Consider the following 23046-nt stretch of genomic DNA (forward strand, 5'->3'; position numbering starts at 1 on the left):
CACTAATGTGAATGGAATTGCTTTCTTGACTTCCTTCTCTTCCCTATCATTATTGGTGTATAAAAAGGCCATTGATTTCTGTGTGTTAATTTTGTAACCTGCCACCTTGCTATATGAGTCTATTGTTTATAGAAGCTTTTTGGTAGAGTCTTTAGGGTTTTCTAAGTAGAGTATCATATCATCTGCAAACAATGAGAGCTTGACTTCTTCCTTTCCTATCTGGATTCCCTTGATATCTTTTTCTTGCCTGATCGCTATAGCAAGAACTTCTAGTACTATGTTGAAGAGGAGTGCTGATAGAGGACAGCCTTGTCTTGTGCCAGAATTTAGAGGAAAGGCTTTTAGTTATTCTCCATTGCGAATAATATTTGCCATTGGCTTGTGGTAGATGGCTTCAACTAGATTGAGAAAGGTTCCTTTCATTCCCATCTTGCTGAGAGTTTTTATCAAGAATGGGTGTTGGACCTTATCAAATGTTTTCTCTGCATCTATTGATATGATCATGTGCTTTTTATTTTTCTTGATGTTGATGTTGTGTCTGATGTTGACAGATTTACAGATGTTAAACCATCCTTGCATTCCTGGGATGAAACCTACTTGGTCGTAGTGTATGATCTTCTTGATGACGCATTGGATCCTATTTGCCAGGATTTTGTTGAAGATCTTTGAATAAGCATTCATCAGGGATATTGGTCTGTAATTTTCTTTTTTGGCAGCATCTCTGTCTGGTTTTGGTATCAAGGTGAGGTTGGCTTCATAAAAGTTGTTTGGGAGTGTTCCCATTTTTTTTAATTTCATGGAAAAGCCTGGCTAGGCTTGGTAGTAGTTCCTCTTGAAAGATTTGGAAAAAAATCATTAGGAAATCCATCTGGGCCTGGGTTTTTCTTTTTGGGCAGATGTTTGATTACAGTTTCAATTTCCCAAGTAGTGATGGGGGTGTTTAGATATGCTACATCCTCCTTACTTAAATGTGGAAGGTTATAAGTGTCAAAGAATTTTTCCATTTCTTCTAGGTTCTTATGTTTAGTAGCATAAAGTTTCTCAAAGTAGTCTCTGATTACCCTTTGGAACTCTGCAATATCTGTCGTGATCTCTCCCTTTTCATTTCTAATATGGGTTATCTGATTTCTCTCTCTTTCTTTGTGAGTTTTGCCAATAGTCTATCAAGCTTGTTTATTTTTTCAAAGAACCAACTTCTGCTTTCGTTGATCTTTTGGATTGTTTTTTGATTTTTCACTTCATTGATTTCTGCTTTCAGCTTTGTTATTTTCTTCCGTCTTCCTATTTTTGGTTCCTTTTGTTGGACATTTTTTAGTTTTTTGAGCTGCGTCATTAAGTTATTCAGGTATGTCTCTTCTTCCTTCCTGATGTGTGCTTGTAGAGAAATGGCAATACTCCCCAAAGCATTATACAGATTTAATGTGATCCCCTGAAAATATCCATGGCATTCTTCAAAGAAGTGGATCAAACACTTATGAAGTTCATCTGGAACAATAAACACCCTCGAATTCCTAAAGCACTCCTAGGGAAAAGGAAAATGGGAGGCATTACTTTCCCCAACTTTAAACTTTACTACGAAGCAATAGTTATCAAAACAGCATGGTATTGGAATAAACACAGACCCTCAGATCAGTGGATTAGGCTTGAGTTCTCAAACTATGTTCCCCAGACATACAATCACCTAATTTTTGACAAAGGAGCAAGAAATCCTAAGTGGAGCAGGGAAAACCTCTTCAACAAGTTGTGCTGGCAGAACTGGTTAGCCACTTGCAAAAAATTGAACTTAGACCCCCAGTTAACATCATGTACGAAGGTAAAATCCAAATGGATTAAAGACTTTGATATCAGACCTGATACCATAAGGTATATTGAACAACACGTCGGTAAAACACTCCATGACATTGAGAATAAAGGCATCTTCAAGGAGGATACTGCACTTTCCAAACAAGTGGAAGCAGAGATCAACAGATGGGAATACATTAAGCTGAGAAGCTTCTGCACCTCAAAAGAAATAGTACCCAAGATACAAGAGCAACCCATGAAGTGGGAGAAACTATTCACCAACACCCATCAGATAAGGGGCTAATATCCAAAATATACAGGGAACTGACAGAACTTTACAAGAAAAAACATCTAATCCCATCAAAAATTGGGGAGAAGAAATGAACAGATGCTTTGATAAAAAAGAAATACAAATGGCCAAAAGGCACATGAAAATATGCTCCTTGTCACTAATCATCAGGGAGATGCAAATCAAAACAACAATGAGATATCATCTCACACCACAGAGATTGGTGCACATCACAAAGAATGAGAACAATCAGTGCTGGCCAGGATGTGGAAAGAAAGGAACTCTTATCTACTGCTGGTGGGAATGCCGTCTAGTCCAACCTCTATGGAAAGCGATATGAAAATTCCTCCAAGAGCTGGAAATTGAGCTCCCATTCGACCCAGCTCTTCCACTCCTAGGGATATATCCTAAGAACACAAGAATACAATAAAAACACCCCTTCCTCACACCTATATTTATTGCAGCACTATTCACAATAGCCAGGCTCTGGAAAAAAACCAAGATGCCCTTCAACAGATGAATGGCTAAAGAAACTGTGGTACATATACACAATGGAATATTATGCAGCCATGATGAGAAATGAAGTCATAAAATTTTCCTATACATGGATGTACATGGAATCTATCATGCTGAGTGAAATAAGTCAGAGGGAAAGAGAGAGATGCAGAATAGTCTCACTCATCTATGGGTTTTAAGAAAAGCAAAAGTCATTTTTGCAACAATCTTCAGGGACAATGAGAGGAGGGCTGGAACTTCCAACTCACTTCATGAAGCTCACCACAAAGAGTGGTGAGTGCAGTTACAGAAATAACTACACAGAGAACTACCATAAGCATGTGAATCAATGAGGGAACTTGAAAGCCTATCTAGAGTACAGGTGGGGGTGTGGTGGGATGGAGGGAGATTTGGGGCATTGGTGGTGGGAGTGTTGCACTGGTGAAGGGGGTGTTCTTTACATGACTGAAACCTAATCACAATCATATATGTAATCAAGATGTTTAAATAAAGGGGAAAAGTAACTCATATTTTCAAACACAAAGCACTGTATAAGAAAATTAAATTCTTAAGCTCCAGTTATTTTTTACAATTCAACTAATAACTAATTACTTCATAGGATTGTTGTGAATATTATGTAATCCATACTAAAAAAAAACTCAGTATGATAGTGCTCCCAGAGTCATACATTTTAAGTCCTAAAGGTGTGGGTAGCATTATTGATCTAACTCCTTGAACCAAAAAAAGAACAGTGAAATGCTTTAAAGCCATCTACTCATTTTTTGTCAAACAAGTCTAAGCAGGTTCAGAAACTTATTTACATAGAGTGCTAAGAAACCTATATAAGTTTCCTCTCATTTTCTTTTTATACTTCTGCCATTCTTTTGGGTAGTGCACACCAACAGAGATCAGGTGTTATTCAGGAATCATTCCCAGCATTGTTCAGGGACCATATGGATGGCAGAGATTGAACAGTGTTGCACAGGCAAGGCAAACACATCACCTATGTACTATCTCTCTAGTTCCATTTTGTTTCGTGTTGTTTGGTTTTGTTTAATTAAATATTGTGGCTAAAAATGCTATTGACAGTTGAGTTTTAGGCATATGCTATTTCCACACCATTTCCACCACTAGTGTCAACCCCCATCATGAGTGTTTCCATACTTCCTCATGCCCCATCCCCGAACCAACTTCCCCTCCACCTGTTTGCCACTTTGGGAGTCACATTAAGGTTCAGCAGTTTTAGTTTAGATCTCATGTTTTCAGTATTTTTGAGTCTATTCTTTTGATGTATTGCTATACCACTTTCCCACATCCTTAATATAACTGAAGCCCAGACTCCTGCTCCCCCATTACTTCCTTCCAATCTTGACTATTGTCTTCTTTGACTTTTTCCTTCCTTTGCCCTGGGATCAAGGATTAGCTGGACATTTTCTATTACATTACATTTCATAATAAACTTATTTTAAAATTATAAAACATTTAGTCTATACTCATGCCTTCTGAAAGACAGGGAAAAAAGAAAATATAAGAAAACCAACTATAACAATTTGAGTTAAAAATTCAAATAACATAAATTACAATGTGTTAAATAATTTTATAAGTTTATGAGTAGTTTTAAAATTTTTCAGACATGGAAAAAAATCATATTGCTTTGAAATGTTTATCATGTTCATAACCTGTTTCTACAATTGTGGTCTTTTGGCAATCAGCTTCCTTCCATACATTTAAGAAAATTAAATTAATTTTGAGGGCCAGAATTATAGTACAGTGAATAGGGTGTGGGTTTTTTTTCCATTCTACCAATCTTATTTCCATTTCTAGCACTTCATAAGTTTCCCAAGCACTGCTAAGAGTAACACAGAGTCAGATAAAACTTAAACAATGCTGGGTATGCTCCTAAAACCAAAAGAATTGTTTTAATTATTTTTTTAGAATCCACCAACCTAGAACTTAGACTGATGATCAATATATTAGGTATACTTTACATATGAAGAGACTGTGATTGTAAACAATGACATGCTTGCTCATGGTCACAGTCAAAAATAAATGCCAAAATTCAGATATAGCTAAGTTGCCTGGAATGCACATTTATTTTTATCCCACCAAGCTAATTGTATCACTTCTTTTTTTGTTATCAACTCTTAAGTCAATATAAATATAATGAGGTTTAAAACATAAACTTTTTCTTCCTTTGAAAAAATCAATTAAGTACTATCTTTTGAGTCATGAGTTAAGTACAACATTGAAAAAGCCATTCAAATATTTGTCAGCTTACTCTCACAATGCATTCATCAGCCACAAGGGACTATCACTGTTAACAATAAGTAAATGCTTATATTTATCAATTTTGTGTCAATATAAAATATCACAAAAATTATCTATGTGCATAGGGGTTATAAATTAAAAAATATTCTTGCTTTAACATAATAATAAACTACTATACCAAAATAAGACATGCCCACAACTACTTATCAGTGAATCTCAACTTCAAGGTGTCTATTATCTCAACATTGATCCAATATTGTTCTATTCTTACTTTAATAAACTTCTTAGCTTTTTTCCTAATTTTACTAGCATTATGTTTCATCAAAAAATAAAGCCAAACAACAAGATTCCTATGGTAACCAGAATTCAATTTTCTCTACAAAAGATAAGATCATCAAAAAAGCAAAGAATTTACATTTTCATCAGCATTTAATTTATGACTATAAAGAATATACAGTCATGACCTGGGAACTCTTAATTGAGAAAGTACTTTTAAGCAGTGTTGACAGACTTGCCTAATTAAGATGTCATATTGCTGTGGCACATCATACTCACATACATGTGAAACACAACCTGTATAAAGAAAAAACAAAGAAAGACCATCACTCTTTGACTGAAAGTTTTGCATCACCACCAGTGCTAAGTAAACAGGGGAGCAAATTTGTTTTTTTATCTAAAACATGAGAAGAAGTCATTTTACCTAGAGTTTTTGACTTATGATTATTTTATCAAATTAAAAATGTCACATATGCTTTTAGAAAAGCATCAAACAATATTTATATCATTATAGACTAAGAAACTTGAAGCTGAGACTTGCAGACATTCATAAACGCATACTGGAAAGACATAGCTTTTCAAAATTATTTACATGCACGGCTGAAGAGATATAGTAAAAGGGATAAAACACTTGCTTTGAACTGGTTGACCAACATTGCACTTGATCCCTTGAGTACTACCTGGGATGACCCCTGAGTAGAGACAGTAGTAAGTTCTGAGCATGGTGGCAGAGTAATAGCACAGTGGTAGGGCGTTTGCTGCCAACCTGGGGCAGACCTGGGTTTAATCTCTGGCATCCCATATGGTTCCCTGAGTCTGCCAGGAGTGATTTCTGAGTGTAGATCCAGGAATAACACCTGACCACTGCTGGGTGTGGCCCCCCAAAAAAACAAAAACAAAACTCTATATATTATCTAGTAAATTATTTTACAAATTAAAACGTAAGGTTTAGTTTAGTGGTGTTTAAGAAATGTTTAAAATACATGCTTATTTAGCATTTTCTCAACTAAGCTGCTTGCAGTTTTGGAGACCCTAAAAATCCCTTGCATATGTAAATAACAAGTAATGGCTAGCAACTTTGAATGTACTTAATGTAAGACGTGGCTAACCTGTCTCAAACCAGTATTAGATATATGAAGAGTTAGTATCAATAGTGTATTTTTAGTACAAGTTCTTAGCTGCCATAACGTTTCCAATAGCCAAGAAGACATTGTATAAATGTTGACTTTTTGGGGGGTGGCACACATCAAGACATGCTCTAGGGCTAACTCAGGAATCACTCCTTCTAGAGCTAGGGGTTTATATGAAGTTCTGAGACACTAACCCAAGTGACCTGCCTGCAAGATGAGAGATTGACCTGCTCTTCCTTCAAGTCCGTCCCTTGAATTTCTTTTTTAACACTCTCTAATAAGTATATTTCTAACTTGTCTTCCAAGAACATCCAAGACTAGGTAATATATGACATTATATTTCAAAGTTCACCCTAAATATATAAGAATGGAAGGGTTTGGGGTTTTTTTTTTGTATGCATATGTGTGTGTGCTTGCATTCACAAATGCACAGCGTGTGAGAGAGACAGAGACAGAGATCAAACCCAGGCTCATGCAAGGCATGTATTCTACTGTTGAGCTACAAATGCTCTTTGGATCAATTAAATTGTTTAATTAATTTTTCCAACCCTGTTCTCAGTGGGAAAGCTAATTTCATGTTCAACGTTTTCAAAACAAATTTAATTATAATATTAAAGTAACTGGATTTGCTCAGGTCATCTAAGAAGACACCAAGATGGTATTAACCTTTCAAGAATATTATTGGCGAACACCTGCAAAAATATAGAAGGAAATATTCTGTAATAGTTAAGAGAGTTTTCAGACTGCAATATAATCCTGACATTTGTAAAATAAAAGGCCCAAGGAGAGAACTGGCCATGGAAAGTCTCCAGCAGCAACATTAAACATTATCTACAAGAAGACCAAAAAAGCACAACAATGTCTCAGGCTATATTTGACTAATAGAGAGCCAATGTGGTTGTGGTAGACAAACATTAGCCACTTCCATGCTCAATAATTGGCTGTTCATATGTTGCAAAAGCATGGCTTCACTGCAGACAACTTAGATCCAGAATGGTAGCAACTGCATGTCCACTGGTTATGCCCCAAAACAAGAAACATGCCTAAAGTGCCTTCCCAAGACTGCCATAGAACTTTTAAACTCTCATTGTATTGTAAAGGAAGGTGTAGATTTTGACCTGTAATGTGAAAACACGTTGTAAAAATCTACATGTGTACATACAAGAATTAAATCAAAACGGTGTTCATTTCCCACAAATGAACAATGTTGACTAAACATAGCTCCTCATTTAAATGGGAAATTAAAAGAAAACCCCAAAGCCCTACTTTCCCTTTCCCAAGAATATTATAATTATGTTTCTCTTGATTAATAAAAGATATGGATGTTAAGTTTTTGAGTGATTGGCATGCATCTTTAGAATATATAAATTAAAGACTCCCTTCCTGATTCTTTTAAAAACATATGTCAACTAAAATAAGGAGGAAAAGTAAGTGTAGTTTAATTAGTAATGCCTCATTACGTGGTGCCCATTTGAATTTCTTACACAGATTTTCACAGATCAAATTCGATATACATAAGGTACAGAGTATGAAGGTGAGACATTCCAGTGCCACTGACAAACAGCTGGATAAATTAACTTTATGTAGAAATTGATGGTGATCACTTAGGCTCACTTTTCCTACTTTAATCTTATTAGAAAGCTCAAAGGGTTGAAATAATATGTATTAGATTTCTTTATAAACTAAGTTTCTAGAAGGAAATAAGTTGAACATATTATGTATTTGGGAAGTAGTAATGGCTACATACAGCTGTGTGTATGCCTCAATGAGTAGAGTCAAACATTCCTCATTTTGTGAGTAACCATCTGAATATATAATAGTCATGATAGCAGCTATAGAAGTTGTAGACCTTTTTTGTCTTGTGGCAAAATTCCAATAGCATCATTTTTTCATTATGTTTATAAAACCTATTTTATATAGTTTTTATTTCTCTGTAAGCACTGAATTATCAGTAGTAAATCCTTTTCTACTTGGGTCTTTTTTCCTAAATAAAATATGTAGTGAACAAAATGGTGATAATATAGCACTAGAAAAAAACAACCATCTGGTAAGTAGATTAATGGCCTGAAACAGAAAGGTGGAGGACTATGAAATGACTGTACTGATATCAAGAAGAAAAATGACAATTCAGGAATCATGATTTTCCTAATGATATTCCAATGGAAGTCAAATTAGTGAATACTAAGGAAGGATATTTGTATAAGGTAAATTTTTAGTGTGTAAAATCTCATTGGAATACTTATATGAAGTTAAGGATAGGAACTATTCTAGAGAATAGTTCCTGGGAATCACTGATAATCAATTCTTATATTATGAAGAACTTCAATTTACACAATGAGAACTATTGGAGCACTTTTTATCTAGTTTTCTAAAAAGTTTAGCTAACATCAAGAAATATTCTCTCTTATCAGTAAAACAAGTTTAAAGAGGATTTTATTTTTTGATTGGCAAATTGTATAAGCTATAAGACATGGTTCAATGACTTCTATACTAAAGATCCTTCCTACATCATTCACAGTACCTCCCAAAAAATAGAATAAAAATTATATTATATTATTTTCTTTTCTTTTGTTTTTGTTTTGAGGCCACACCCAGTGATGCTCAGGGATTTCTGCCGGCTATGAGCTCAGAAATCGTTCCTGGCTTGGGGGACCATGTGGGATGCAGGAAATAGAACCCAGGTCTATCCTGGATCAGCCGCATGCAAGGCAAAAGCCCTACTGCTGCGCTATCGCTCCGGCCCCTAAATTATATTATTTTTAACCATAAATTTAATTTAAGAATACTGTATATAAATAAAAATAAATATCTTCTTTAAAACTTTATAACTATTCAAATAAGTAAAGACACATCATTGTTCTGCTAGTTAAACTGAAATTCGTGAGGCCAGTTCCATGTCTACGTAAAATTAGTTTACTTTAAATTTTGTCTTCTATGGACACTACATTTCTTTTTCTCTTAGGGTATTATTACTATCACTTTGATCCTATTTTCTTAATTATTTGATCTGTCCCTTTTCATTCACTCAATTACAGAAATCCTTGATACAAAAATAGTATGTCATTGATAGCACATAATATTATTGGATAGAATTGAGCAGCACTCAGTAACATGCACAGTACAAAGGCAAGGCAATTTTATGAGCTATATTAGCACAAATGAGGTACACTTCAAGGTGAGCAGCAGAATAGAACAAAAAGACACAGCAGTGTGCAATCCATCTTAGAGCAGGCTTTTACTCAAACTAGACTCAATGTCCTCGACCTTAATTTTAAGTGACCTACAATTCACATTCATTCAATTCAAAACTCATGTCAATTAATAAAACTTAACTAGAATTAAATCTATGTACTATACTTTTGTTCAGAGAAATTTTTTAGAGTAAGATTACTATATTTTATACTTAGCCCCACTCATAGCTGGTAACAAGAATCAAATATGTGCCAGGAACTTATACAAGATACTTTAAACAAATTACCACATTTCTGCTTCAACAGTTACCTCAAATAATATAAAAATGTATAGAAAGATAGAGAAACATCTCATAGAGTTTTAGAAACCTAGAGAGAATATGATTAATAAGTGGTTGCACATAAATTAAAATGGAATATATCAATATAAGTATGACTAAGTCATACAATCTTTCTAGGCTCACACTAGCAGAAATTGTCACACATTACAATTAACTGGGCCATCTGCTCATTTCTAATCTAAAATCTTCAGAAAATAGTTTCTGTATATTTCCTGTTCGAGACACCTACAACAACATACACAGAGAAAGGAAATTTGTTAATTAGACACAAGCCTTGCAAAAAATGATGCTGAATTGGTAATCATGTGATAGCTATACTAATAATGATGTAATGATTAAAGGGATATTACTCTAGAGAATAAATAGAGCATTCTGGAGTTGGAGTAACAATTTTTAGGTTCTGCTAAAGACTCATATGAACATTAGTGAGCAAGAGGAAACCTGGATCCCTGATATAAAATTTGTAGATATAAAATTGTGCTTTGGAAAATAGGTAGCTTCTTACTTGATGAGTTATAATTATTATACAAACCAGAATTTCATCTTATTATGTACACAATAAAAATGAAAAAATGCATGCCCAAAACACAGGTGCAATAATATTATACAACTATTTACAGCAAATTAATATTCTAAAGATGGTAACTACCCATATGTTCATTAACATTCACAGATAATCAAGAATGCAAAGTAGGGGCCGAAGAGATAGTATGAAGGTAAGGCCTTGCGGAAGGACAGTGGTTCGAATCACAGCATCCCATATGGTCCCCTGTGCCTGCCAGGGGCAATTTCTGAACATAGAGCCAGGAGTAACGCCTGAGCGCTGCTGGGTGTGACCCCCCCCCCCAAAAAAAAAGAATGCAATGTATCTTTACAATGGGATATTTATTGGTTGTATAATAAAGTAAAGCACTTATATGCAACAATACAGATGAATCTTGGAAAGATCATGCTCTATGAAAGAACTCAGTCTGTCAGTGTTTATACATTATACAAATCCTTATGTTTGAAGTCCACAATTGAGAAGCCTTTAGAGATTGTGAGGCCTTTGTGCTAGCAGGCAGATGAGAGGATAATAGCACAGCATTTAGAGAATATGATTTTTGTGGGGTTATAGAATAGAAGACAAATCCTTCCAGATTAAAAAAAAAAAAGCATACACCCAAATGACATATCTAACCATGTTTATGTTAACAACTGGCTTTGCTCAGAGCTCAGTCTTGGCTCTGTGCTCAGAAATCACTCCTGGTAGGGCTCAAAAATCACATGGACTGAACTGAACCCTGGTCATTTGCATACAAACAAATACCTACATGCTCTATTCTTGCTGCCTAACATTTAAGGTATGTACTATAGTTTTTCTAAAGGCATTAAAATGTTTTAGTTTTCTTTTTCATTTGTATGTTATCTGTCGTTTTAACAATTTGTTATTATGATCAGAACTCATCACAGCAGAAGAAAATTAAAAAAAATATATAAACACGAGATCAAAAATATTCTTGTGATTTCTATTCATTAATTTATATTGTTTATATATGTCTTGTTTAATTCTGATAATTTTAAAACAAAAATTTTAGTTCAAAACAAGAATTACACAAATGATCTCATTTTTGCTTTTATTCACTTGCTTTAAATCAAATATATTTTAAAAATTACTTGTGCAATTTTACAAATCACAGATATTAGTAAAATCTTTTTCTGATTTGATTTATCAAAAACATTGTCTCTTTTGGGAAACAGGTATTTAAAGAAACACCTATTTAAAAGTTTAAAGTTCAAAGAAACTTTGTATTTAAACAAAGTCTTTTATAGTTATTTATTTTCTAAAGAACTAAGTAATTTAAAAAAACGTAATTTTGTAGGCATTGTTCACTAAATAAGTGTCACTGAATTAAAAAGCAAGCATTGAAAATGTTTGTAAAATATGATTCAAAATATCTTAAAAAATCATATATATGTCCCCTATGAATTTACTAGATTATGGAGATATATCACTTAATTATTAGAATTATAAAACGCCAGAATGTTGTTGAAATAATTTTTTTACTTCTAAGGAAGTAAGAGTTAAGCCTATTAAAATATATCAAAATATATTAAGTAGTCTGTACAAGCAATGCCTAAAATCATATCAGAACAACTTGGTAATTTTATGGTAACTTAATAAAAATAAAATTAAAAATAAGTAAGTAAATTAAAAAGTAACAACCAGGATCAATAGAGAAATATGAAGAAATTATAAAATATATTTAAATTATTAAATAAATTAATAGAATTAATAAATATAAAGCCTAAAACTTACAGGTAAATATAAAGGGCGTATGAGCACACAGGCCATTAAAGTACTCAAACAAGAAGGATAGCACAGAGGATAAGATTCAGACCTTGCTTGAGGCATACCATGGTTCTATCACATGATCCGTGAGCATCATCAAGTGCAGCTCTGGAGGCCCTAAATGTGCAGGGCTATCCTAGTATCCTTAGCACTGCAAGCACTGAACAGTTGAGAATTTTCAGGAGGCGCTTTGGGCTTTAGTAGACATCCTTTTTAAAACCTTTTAGTTTCAAAAAGGCAAACCCATTTACAATATAGTGAGCATACATAAGTGTAATTTGGGAATGGGGGGGGGGTACACCGGCGGTGCTCAGGGGTTACTTGTAGGCATCGCTGCCTTTGCAGGGACACCACAAACGTGGGTTAATTTCTCGGAGGGAGTGTGAGTTTAAAGCATACAAAGGATAAGCAAGACACACAGAGACAAAGAAAATGGGAAACCAGTCAGAACCAGCCAGCTTATTGCAAAGGGGGCAGATCATTATATATCATACATGGCAGGGGAAAACAAAGAGAAGTAAAAAGAAGTGTAGAGTAAGCACTTTAAGCAACTTCTCAAGGCCTTTGGTTACACAGATAACAACATAACTTTTTTCCCCAAGACTCCCCAAGTTGTCCAGCTACATAATTAACAAAGGTCCCCTAACATAACTCTTCCTAGCACCTAGTCACATAGGTAACAAAAATTGCTTCTCCCAACACACAGATGTGTCCTGCCAAGTAAATATGTTTTCTCCCAAGGTTACTGGTGTCAGTGTTCCCTTTGGCTTGTTATAGTGCCTCGCTTATTGATATGAGACATAACCTTTTAGATTGACCTTATTAAAGGCAGGCTGCATCCTTGTTCAGGCCTCTTGAAAAACTGCTAGAGACTGTTAGGCCTCAGCTCCCCACAGTTACTCCTGGCTCTGCACTCAGAAACCGCTCCTGGCTCAGGGACCAAATGGGATGCCGGGGATTGAACCCGCAGCTGTCCTAGGTCAAAAGCATGCTAGTCAAAAGCCCTACGGCTATACTACCACTCCGGCCCCCATAAGTGTAATATTTAAATAATTAAAAAGAAGTAAAAATTATTGTTTTAACGTTATATAATGATGCATTGGCTTTTTTTCATGGAGTGCTAGCAAGGTCTACCATCTTATAGAAATTTTCTGTTTTCCTATCTTTATACAGAGGAATTCTGTCTCCTATTCCAACCACTCTCTTTCACCTACGTATACTTATAATGCCATTGATTACTTCATGTATTTATATATATATATATATATATATATAATATTAGCAATTTCACCATCCTATTTATTTGATGCTTGTCTTCAGAAAATATTTATAAAGTCATCAAAAAAGCTTAAATAAAATGTTCAATGTTTTACCTTTTCTGTATTTCTTCTAAAGGTTAGGCATCATATTTTGGTAAAGAAGTTGACTCTTTTTCAGAAAGACACTGGTAGAGTGTTAGAACATTATAAATGGAACACAATTTTTAATGGTATTGTAATCGTCAAGCCTCAATAAAATTTGGAAATAAAAAAAGAAGTTGACTCTATAATAATATTTTTATAAAAATATTAATAAAAAGTTTAAACTATGTTTTAATGAAAATAAATTCTCATAAATACAATGAATTCCACTGCATATATTTTAGAAATTGGGGAACCCCACCAGGCAGCTTTCAGGACTTACTATGTATGCTCATAATAATGAGCACTCTGGCAGTGTTTGGGGGTACCAGATGTGTTGGCAAAGTTTGTAACATACAAGGCAAGTTCCATACTTGCCCCAATATATTTCAAGCACCCAAGTCTTCTGACTTTATGAATAAATTTATGTCTTTGCTTATGACTTATTTTTTAATTATGACTAAGATATATTCATGATAGTTTCTTCCAAACGATTCTTTCCAATTAGTTTTTATTAATCACAACTCAAGAATTCTCTACAGATATTTCTAAAAATCACTCCATAAACCTTCAGATATCATTTAGTTCAAATAAATCAGTTATAAAATAGAACTTCCTGATATAAGAAACAAAATGTATGACTATACCTGTTATTTGTGATACATTTACAATAAAGATAGTAAAAAGTCTCTTCATTTAATGGGGTCACTACTGTTTGACACAAGTCATATAAGAAATTTTAATTGAACTCAGAGCAACACTTAATAAGCTAAAAAGTTCAGTCACTGGGTAACGCTGCTCAGACAGACTGCTGAAGTTTAATAGCAAATCTTCACTGTCTCGCATAATTCATACTATAATGGGAAGAATATAACTTCATCACTTCCCAGATTAGGCCATAATTATGCAAGATTTTTTCTGTCGATTTGTTCATAATTAAAAATATTTTTATGAATTACTTAAGAATTTTATTAGTGGTTGGAAGATGATTCAAAATAATGGAGCATAAGTCTTGCAGGGTGAGTACAATCTCTGGCACTGTATGACCTCCAGGCATGCACTGTTGAGCCAAAGCAACACCACATCACCAGTCGAGCACCAAATTATGAGGTCTGTGCAATTAGATCAAGATTCACTAGAAATGGCCTCCAGATCCAAAAGAAAAAATTATTTAAATAATAAATCAGCCCTAATAAACTAAATTTTGAACAATAAATATTGTTTATATTTTAATTAATGGAAAGAAAAATCAAGTCTAACACTAGTTAAAACCTAAAAGAAGGTTTCCTTTTTATGGGCTACTTTCTAGAAGATAAATTATACCCTTAGTGATTCCAGTCTCTATTATGCTACTATAATTTCACTACAATAATATATACTTGCCTGAATAGTTGTACATTCATTCCCATAACAAACATTTTTAAGATAATATCAGAAGTTACAATGAATGTATCCAAGCTACTAAAATAGAACTTAATTTTTTTAATTTTATATATTAAATTAGACTCAACAAAACCTAATGTTTTCTCATTTATTTTTTTTTTGGGCCACACCCGGTAACGCTCAGGGGTTACTCCTGGCTATGTGCTCAGAAGTTGCTCCTGGCTTGGGGGACCATATGGGACACCGGGGGATCGAACCGTGGTCCGTCCAAGGCCAGCGCAGGCAAGGCAGGCACCTTACCTTTAGCGCCACCGCCCGGCCCCATGTTTTCTCATTTATAAAGACAATTTCAATGAGTTAAATAAAGACTAAGAGATACATTTCAAAAATAAATATGATTGGGTACATGAGGAAATAAATGTGTCAGTCTGCTGCCTTGTAAGTCCTTAGATTAATTTCATTTTGGTTGATAAGCTTCAGAAACAAATCACATTCTAATCAATACTTTCCTTAATTAACTCTCATATATTCTGTCTTTCTATTCAGATGTATTCTGCAGAGCTATTCTATAAATTGACTGGAGAAGAACAATTGATTGAAATTCAACAAAACAGGCAACCTTGAGACAAAAGAATTTATAGAGCAAGAAGTCAAAAAGTCCTAAAATACTCCCACACATTCAAACTAAGTTTCATGTAAGAAATATACAAAAATTGTAAAGATCTGCTTTTAAATATTGTACCTATCATTGACAGTATATTGTGTATATAAAAAGTAAGAGAATCAATTTCATGTTGTTTCTTTTTACAATCAATGCAATTTTAACAAAAAAATTACTAAGGTTCAGAAATGTGGTTTTTATTTTGGTCATATCTCCACATTATTTATAGCTAAAATTCACTAAATACTAGTGATTAACTTTGTATTTTTCACACTTTTTTTGTTCTGACATCTTTAAGTATTGTCCCACAATTTAAATGATTCTGTTTAAGTGCAAAAACATAATCATTAATTTGAATGTGTTTTCTTTTCTTCATCTCTTTTCATGACCTTTGAATTTCCACTGGAGAGTTTCAAATGATGCCCATTTTATTTTATTCTTTCCTATTTTTTTGTCTCACTTTTGATAACTATTTCAACTCGTTTCTTTATTGGTTCCTTTCACTCAATACATATTCAAAAAAATCTGTGTTCTAATCCCTAGATCCTGTCTTATTTTTACTTTTAATTTACTGGCATTTATCAATTTATCACTCAGTAAATTTCATGACTTTCAAGGTTGTTGTGACCCCATCACCTTATTTTCATTTCCATTTCTAGCTACATATTAGCTTAATGTAATTTATATAAAAATAATCTCACAGACCACATTCACAAAGCTGAAATTCTCAAATTAAGAAGGTGTGACAGTGTTTCTTTCTGCTGAAGCCTTGAACATTTTTCTCTATCACCCATACTCTTGAAGATACTCATCTTTTTAGACCACAGATCTTGCCTTCCACCTATTGAAGTCAATTGGAAAACCATGCTTTAATACTGTAATACTTTAGTATTATTACTGTAATACTTCACATCTATCTCATATAATGTCAACATTATCACAATTACCTTATACTTATTGAAATATTCTTTATACTACCTCAAATCTCATGGTGATACTGTTTTTCTATTCCCTTTGGAATAGATAACTTAAGCACATTAATACTTTCTAAATTTGAGCAGAAATAAAACTAAAATAGAATTATGTGTATAACCTCCAGGGTGATTATTTAATTATGTAAAAACAGAAGTAGTTTAGGTTTGGGAAAGATTTTAGTAAGAGATTTTTTCAGGACACATCTGATTAAAAAAGCCTGATCTTTTCATTCACTCATTCAGTCATTTAATCAGCAAATTTATTTTCAGTATTCACTATGTGCCATGCACTATTTTAAACAATGGTTATATAACTAACAAACATACACAAATAAGCAATGAACCTTACTACATTAATAACACCTATACTGGAATAGTGAAGAAGCAGACCAAAAAATAAGGATTACAATGAGATCAAAAAAGAGCCAAGTTGTAGTCACAGGTAACAGATAGAAAATTCCTCTATGTATTGACTTTTGATTCTACTCCTGTCTTTGATTGGACAGGAACTACCCTTATTAGGTATAGAAACCTGCTTTATTTAGTCTATAAATTCAAATATTAAGCTCTCCTAGAAACTCTCCCACAAAAAAAAGCTAGCAAAGCATCTATGATACAGACAATTAAATACAAAAATATAATTACCATATTGAGGAATTTGAATGAGGTATATTTTTACATGATAATACTTTTTTTTATAAATTATCTCATTCTCTAGTTCCTATTTTTTAAAATTTCAACCCATTTTAATTTATTTCAGCATTACTGTTTGATTAGGCTTGCTTAAGCACTATCTTAACAGATCACTTTGAGTAACTTAAATAGTCCTTTACTAGTTCCCATGTGGTGTTCATATAATTTATATGATTTACTATTACTATACCTTGATATATACTATTAATAGTCAAAGAAAAAAATCTGATCTTCTTAAATCATGTTAATCATTCTATTAGTTTTTATACTAATACCTTCCTATTTTATATGGAAAGCCCCTTATTATGCTTACTCATGTAATTCAACTATTACATAAACCATGATGTTTCTACCTTCCAAATATAATCTAATTTATACTAAACTTTCTGTATTTCACATGCAGCACTCTCTCCTTGAATAAACATCCTAATATTTCTCTTCAAAAATTCAACCTCTGATTACCTCCTCATCTTTATGGGCACTCATTTTATTGCTGTAGTCATCTAACCATGATGCAATAAATATTACTATTGACTATTCCTGCAGTAACATCTTGCTTATTTCAAAAATTTGAATAGTAATATACTTCTTCCTAAAAGTCCTTCAAACCCATTAAGAAAGCATTCTGTCTAACCCATTAAGAAAGCATTTTGTCTTTACCATTAGACTTTACAATACAATAAACTTCTTAATAATCCCATCATTATAACCTGGTCTCATCTACTATTATAGCTTTGTGTAAATCTGTTTTAATGTATTTTTATCAAGGTAGCACTGATCTATAGCATTTTAAGAGTTCAGTGGTTTAGAGGTACTACAGATCAAGATTATGTCCACTGTCAAAGGATTATTTTCCCCCCATGGGAGCATACCCTTTTAACTAATTCCCCTAGCACACTTAGTAGTCTCAGTTTTGTTATAAGAGGCTACATCTTCATTTTCCATGATTATAATATAATTCTTTGCCTTTTTTTCTTTCTGTTATACATGATAGTATTTAGCCATTATTTATCTTTCTTCTTTGACATATTACATTTTGCATGATCCCCCTTGCTCTACTCAGTCAAAAGCAAAATTATCTTGTAACTAAATACTATTCTATTGTGTGTGTATTATTTATCCACTCACCTGTTTTTTAATTTTTGGGTTATTTCTAGATCATGGTTACTCTAAATACTGCTACGATAAACAATATGTAAATTGATATTTTTGAGGGCACATATTTGTATTTTGGTGGAAAGATGCCTAGGAGTTAAAGTGATGGGTCATATAGAAGTTCTATTTTAATTTTTGAGAAATCGCAATACTGCTTTCTACAGTTTGAAAACAACTGGTCCAAGTTACATTCAGAGTAGCAGTGAGTTTCTTTGCCTCATGGTTTGTTAGTAATTGTTGTTTTTGTTTTGTTTCGTTTTATTTCATTGTGATTCCTGGTGAGCCTTTGAGAACCATATGTGTTCAGACCCAAAAGGTAAAAGTCCTACCTGCAGTATTACCTCTCCAACCCATCATGACTGAGTTTCCAAAGTACAAATCTTTTCCCTTCTTTGTGAGGTTGATTTCTGAATATTTAATTCTTTTTTCATGCCAATGTAAAAGTAATTGTTTTCTTGTATGTTTTCTAGATCATTGTTTGCATGGATAAGTACAAAATAGATTTTGTATATTGATTTTGTAAATTGCCACTGTACGCTAAGGGCCTACTGCTTCCTAAAAATGAGCAAAGTCTTTAGAGTTTCTATGTAGTACCCTCTTAGTTTATATCACTAAGCTTTTATTCTTAGCATTTGTGATACAAGAAGCAACAGTCAACAAAGTGCTATGTGAACCTCATCTCTGGTTTTCTGCATTTCTTTTACAATTTTCTGGACTTTGCCTCTCTGATTACTAGCTCTTCTCTCAAACCCCAAATATTCTTTACTTCTCACTGTTTATTCATATTTTTAACAAAAGATGGTTTGCTATGTAACTATTCCTCCAAAAGCAAGTGTCTATCTGCAGTTTTAGGAATTTGATGAGATTAAAAAAATTTAATCCGCCTATTTTTTAAGTATTTTTCATAGCCATATAAATGGCCTTATTAGATGTTCAAATTCTCAACTACAGAAAATTTTTAAAGTTCAGCAGACATAGTTTGGATCAACCAAACTCAGTCAGGCAAGTAATAGCAGGAGATTTGACTAAGTTGAAGATTCATTCTGACTAATTAAATCATTTCTTTTCTCCTATTCATCATTCATTCTCTTTAAATAGCAATGCCAATCTACTTTATGTTCCTGCAAGATTTATAGTAGAAAAGAAATAGAAAGACAAGAATATGAGATGGTTTTAAGAAAAAAAAAGCAAAAATAATATTTATCCATTTTTCACTTTCACCAATGCAAAATACATAGGCAAGAGTTATAAAAACCATTACCAACTGAATTTCTTTTTGGGCGGGGAGGGGTTGGGTCACATCCAGTGGCACTCAGGGTTTACTCCTGGCTCTGTGCTCAGAAATTGCTCCTGGCAGGCTCGGGGAACCATATGGGGTATTAGGATTTTAACCACCCTACGTCTTGAAATGGCTGCGTGCGAGGCAAACACCCTACCACTCTGCTATCTTTCTGGCCCCCAACTAAATTTCTAACCATTTGTTCACTATTAAGTTCTGACTTTGCCTTACTTTTGCTATCAAAAAGATTCCCAATCCTAGTTTCCATATAAGTCCTGGAAAAAAATTATTTAACAAAACTACAAAAAAAAAGTTAAAACAAATACAGTATTTTCCGGCGTATAAGATGAACTCTTTAACCCATGAAAAGGTTCTTAAAAGTCAGGGATCATCTTATACACCGGTATATGGCATGCTGAAACTTAGTCTAGCTACAGGGATGAGAAATTCGCACCCCTCTTACCACTGCATTCCATCCAGCTGCCAGGCATCATCACTCTGCTTGTCCTGATTCATTTTCAGGGCTGAGTTACTGAGAGCTGCATCTCATCCAGCCAAAGGGTGTCATCACTGCTATGTGGCTTTCCAGTGCTCAGTCCTCTGCTTGTCCTGATTACTCTTTCAGGGCACACAGAGGAGCTGGGTTACTGAGCACTGCATCCCATCTAGCAGCTGGGTGTCATCTCTGGTATGTGGCTTTCCAGTGCCCAGTCTTCTGTTCAGCTTTTATTGGACACAGATGAGGCACTCTGTCCCTCTAGCTGTCCTATTAATCACTGTACCCCTGCCAACTGCTCTTGGAGGAGCTCCCTCTCCCTGTTCTCAATGTAGATCAATATTAAAAAATCACAGTCACTCACTACAAATGACAAATGTAAAATGATTGTTGTCACTCAAAGTCTAGCTTTATTAAACATATACTGTTAACTTTTGAGGATTCTACTCTTTTTCTCTTAGATTTTTTTTAATTCTATTTGGTGTGCATTAAAAGAGTGGTAGTGGCAGTCTTATATGGCAAATATAGCCCAAACCTTCTATTTTAATAGGAAAAGTAGGGGTTGTCTTATATGCCTAGTTATTTTATATGCCAGAAAATATGGTATTTCCCAAGTTTAAATCCCACCCAGCCCTAAAGTATGCAATAAAAAGCCTAATGCTGGCATTTGAAATAGGAAAAATATTAGAAGATTGTGTTAGCTGGAACATGCATACTAACCCACAAATCCTTTTTTCTCCAGCTCCTCCAAAGGGTTGCACTTTGTATAGAGAAAGGTAAGAGCAATGTGGAACTTACATGTGAAAGTCTGTAGTCTCTCAAGGTTTGATAAAATGTTTGTAAGCCAACTTTGAAGCACTATGATATTTTCATTTTTTTAATGGTTGACCAATCATTTCCTTTTCTGCAAAAACATTTTATAAGTTATATTATACTGGAAATATTAATTTTAAGTATATTTTATCACCTCAACCTTGCTTATGTAAATCAAATTTAATAATTAATAATAAATATATAAGTGGAGGACTTTTTCTCAGTATTTGGGTCAAGAGAATTGGTAAAAATTTCACTAATTATATTTATTTTCTTTTCTAAATAAAATAATATGTATTTAAGATCTAGAATAATAAAAAAGCTCATAATTAATAACAATTGTTCCTTTTGTATTGACCTATCTGAATTACTTCACTCTCCTTTCCATAAAACTTGTGCTGTTTTTAAACAGAACCATAAATTCTGTGATTATCATCCATTAATTAGAGGAGAAAAATGTTCCCTCTTCATGAATCCTGAGTAGGTTTATACTAACTTATATAGAATATAATATCATATAAACTTTAGGATAGGTTGAACAAAATTAATGCAATTTCTATTTTCCCTTAAGCATATAGTTTTGGAATAATTGTATAAAAATAATCAAAACAATGTAAGATAGGTTTTTGACTATGGAGTCATGCAGAACATCCAACTAACATTTCTGAGTTAATTTCTCTGCTTTCAGTATAGGTGCCATATAAATGAGTGAAGAATCTTGAAATGGAGATTTTCCAGATCAAAATATTTCAGTTTTTAGCTTTCGAATCACTTACTGTCATTGAATCATTCCATGAACACAATGAAATGACTATTACATTCATAAACTGAATATTAGACTAAAACACATTCCTAGACAGTAGTTGTTCCTTTTCAATGGTTTTCATAAGTTATCAATTATAGAATTGGAGTGATTGCTATTCAAAGTTGTTAGCCTCCAAGCTTCCTTCCTCATTATAAAGTCAAGGAAATATACTGTCTAACCTGATGAGTACCTTTCACTTTGGGGGTTTTTTAGCACTCAATTGGAGTGTCTTAATTTAGAACAATGAAGCATTAATCAGGGTACTTATGAAGATATAATTTTATTTTCAAATATTTAGATTAAATATTCTCAAATCATTAGATTGCCCTTATCATCAGTGTACTACAAACTTAACAAAGGACTGGAAACTCAGTCAATACAAAATATTTTCAAGTATATATTTATGCCTCTACTTAATCTGAAGTAAGGTTTAATTTCTTTGAATAAAATAGCCATATATTTTGCAAATTTATAATAATATAGAAAATTATTTTTATATAGTCCATACTAATCCCCTTCAGTGGGAAGAATATTAAGAAATTAATACTTCAGCGTTTTTTCTTTGGGTGGTGGAGACAAATACACATCTTGTGAGTTTTCCAGGGGTCAATTTGGCTCAAGCTGTATTTTACTCCAGTACATTCTTTGGTTCATCCCTAAAAAATGCAACAAATTACTGGTTTTCCTTCTTCCTTAAGTAATCAATTATTCTTCTTATTTATATTTCTAATTTGACCAAATATTAATTAAATTAGATAGCTGAAAACTCTTTTTCTAGAATTTTTCTCTCATGATAGACCACCATTTAGTAAATAGTAAATCACCAGCATTTGATTTGCTAGCAAATTTAGGTTATTAGGTTCAAAACAGAAAGATTGTTATGTTTAAAGTTTTATTAGCAATTAAAGCTTATATTTGGCTTTTCTTAAAATCCGAGGTAAGCTTCACATCATACAATGCACGAGTTTTTCTTTGGAAGTAGAGAATGACATTTAAAAAAAATATGAAATTATTTTTGAGAAGGAACATTAAAATTTCTCGTTACCCAACTCTGGTACTTTGACTTAAATATAAAACACTTTTACTAAGGCATTGAAGCTCTCACTAAGCATGCCTAGCTTAGTCAAAGAGCAATTGTTGACCTTCTGTGCTTAAGGAATGTGCTGTTCCATGAAGATAGAGGCTTTTCTAACACACTCCTCTTGATGGTGCATAATGGGAGCTACATGTGCATATCAGGAAGAGAATAGACCTTAATTTTGAATATTAAGAAGCATACACAC

Source organism: Suncus etruscus, chromosome 2 (assembly GCF_024139225.1).
Source record: "Suncus etruscus isolate mSunEtr1 chromosome 2, mSunEtr1.pri.cur, whole genome shotgun sequence".
NCBI lineage: Eukaryota > Metazoa > Chordata > Mammalia > Eulipotyphla > Soricidae > Suncus > Suncus etruscus.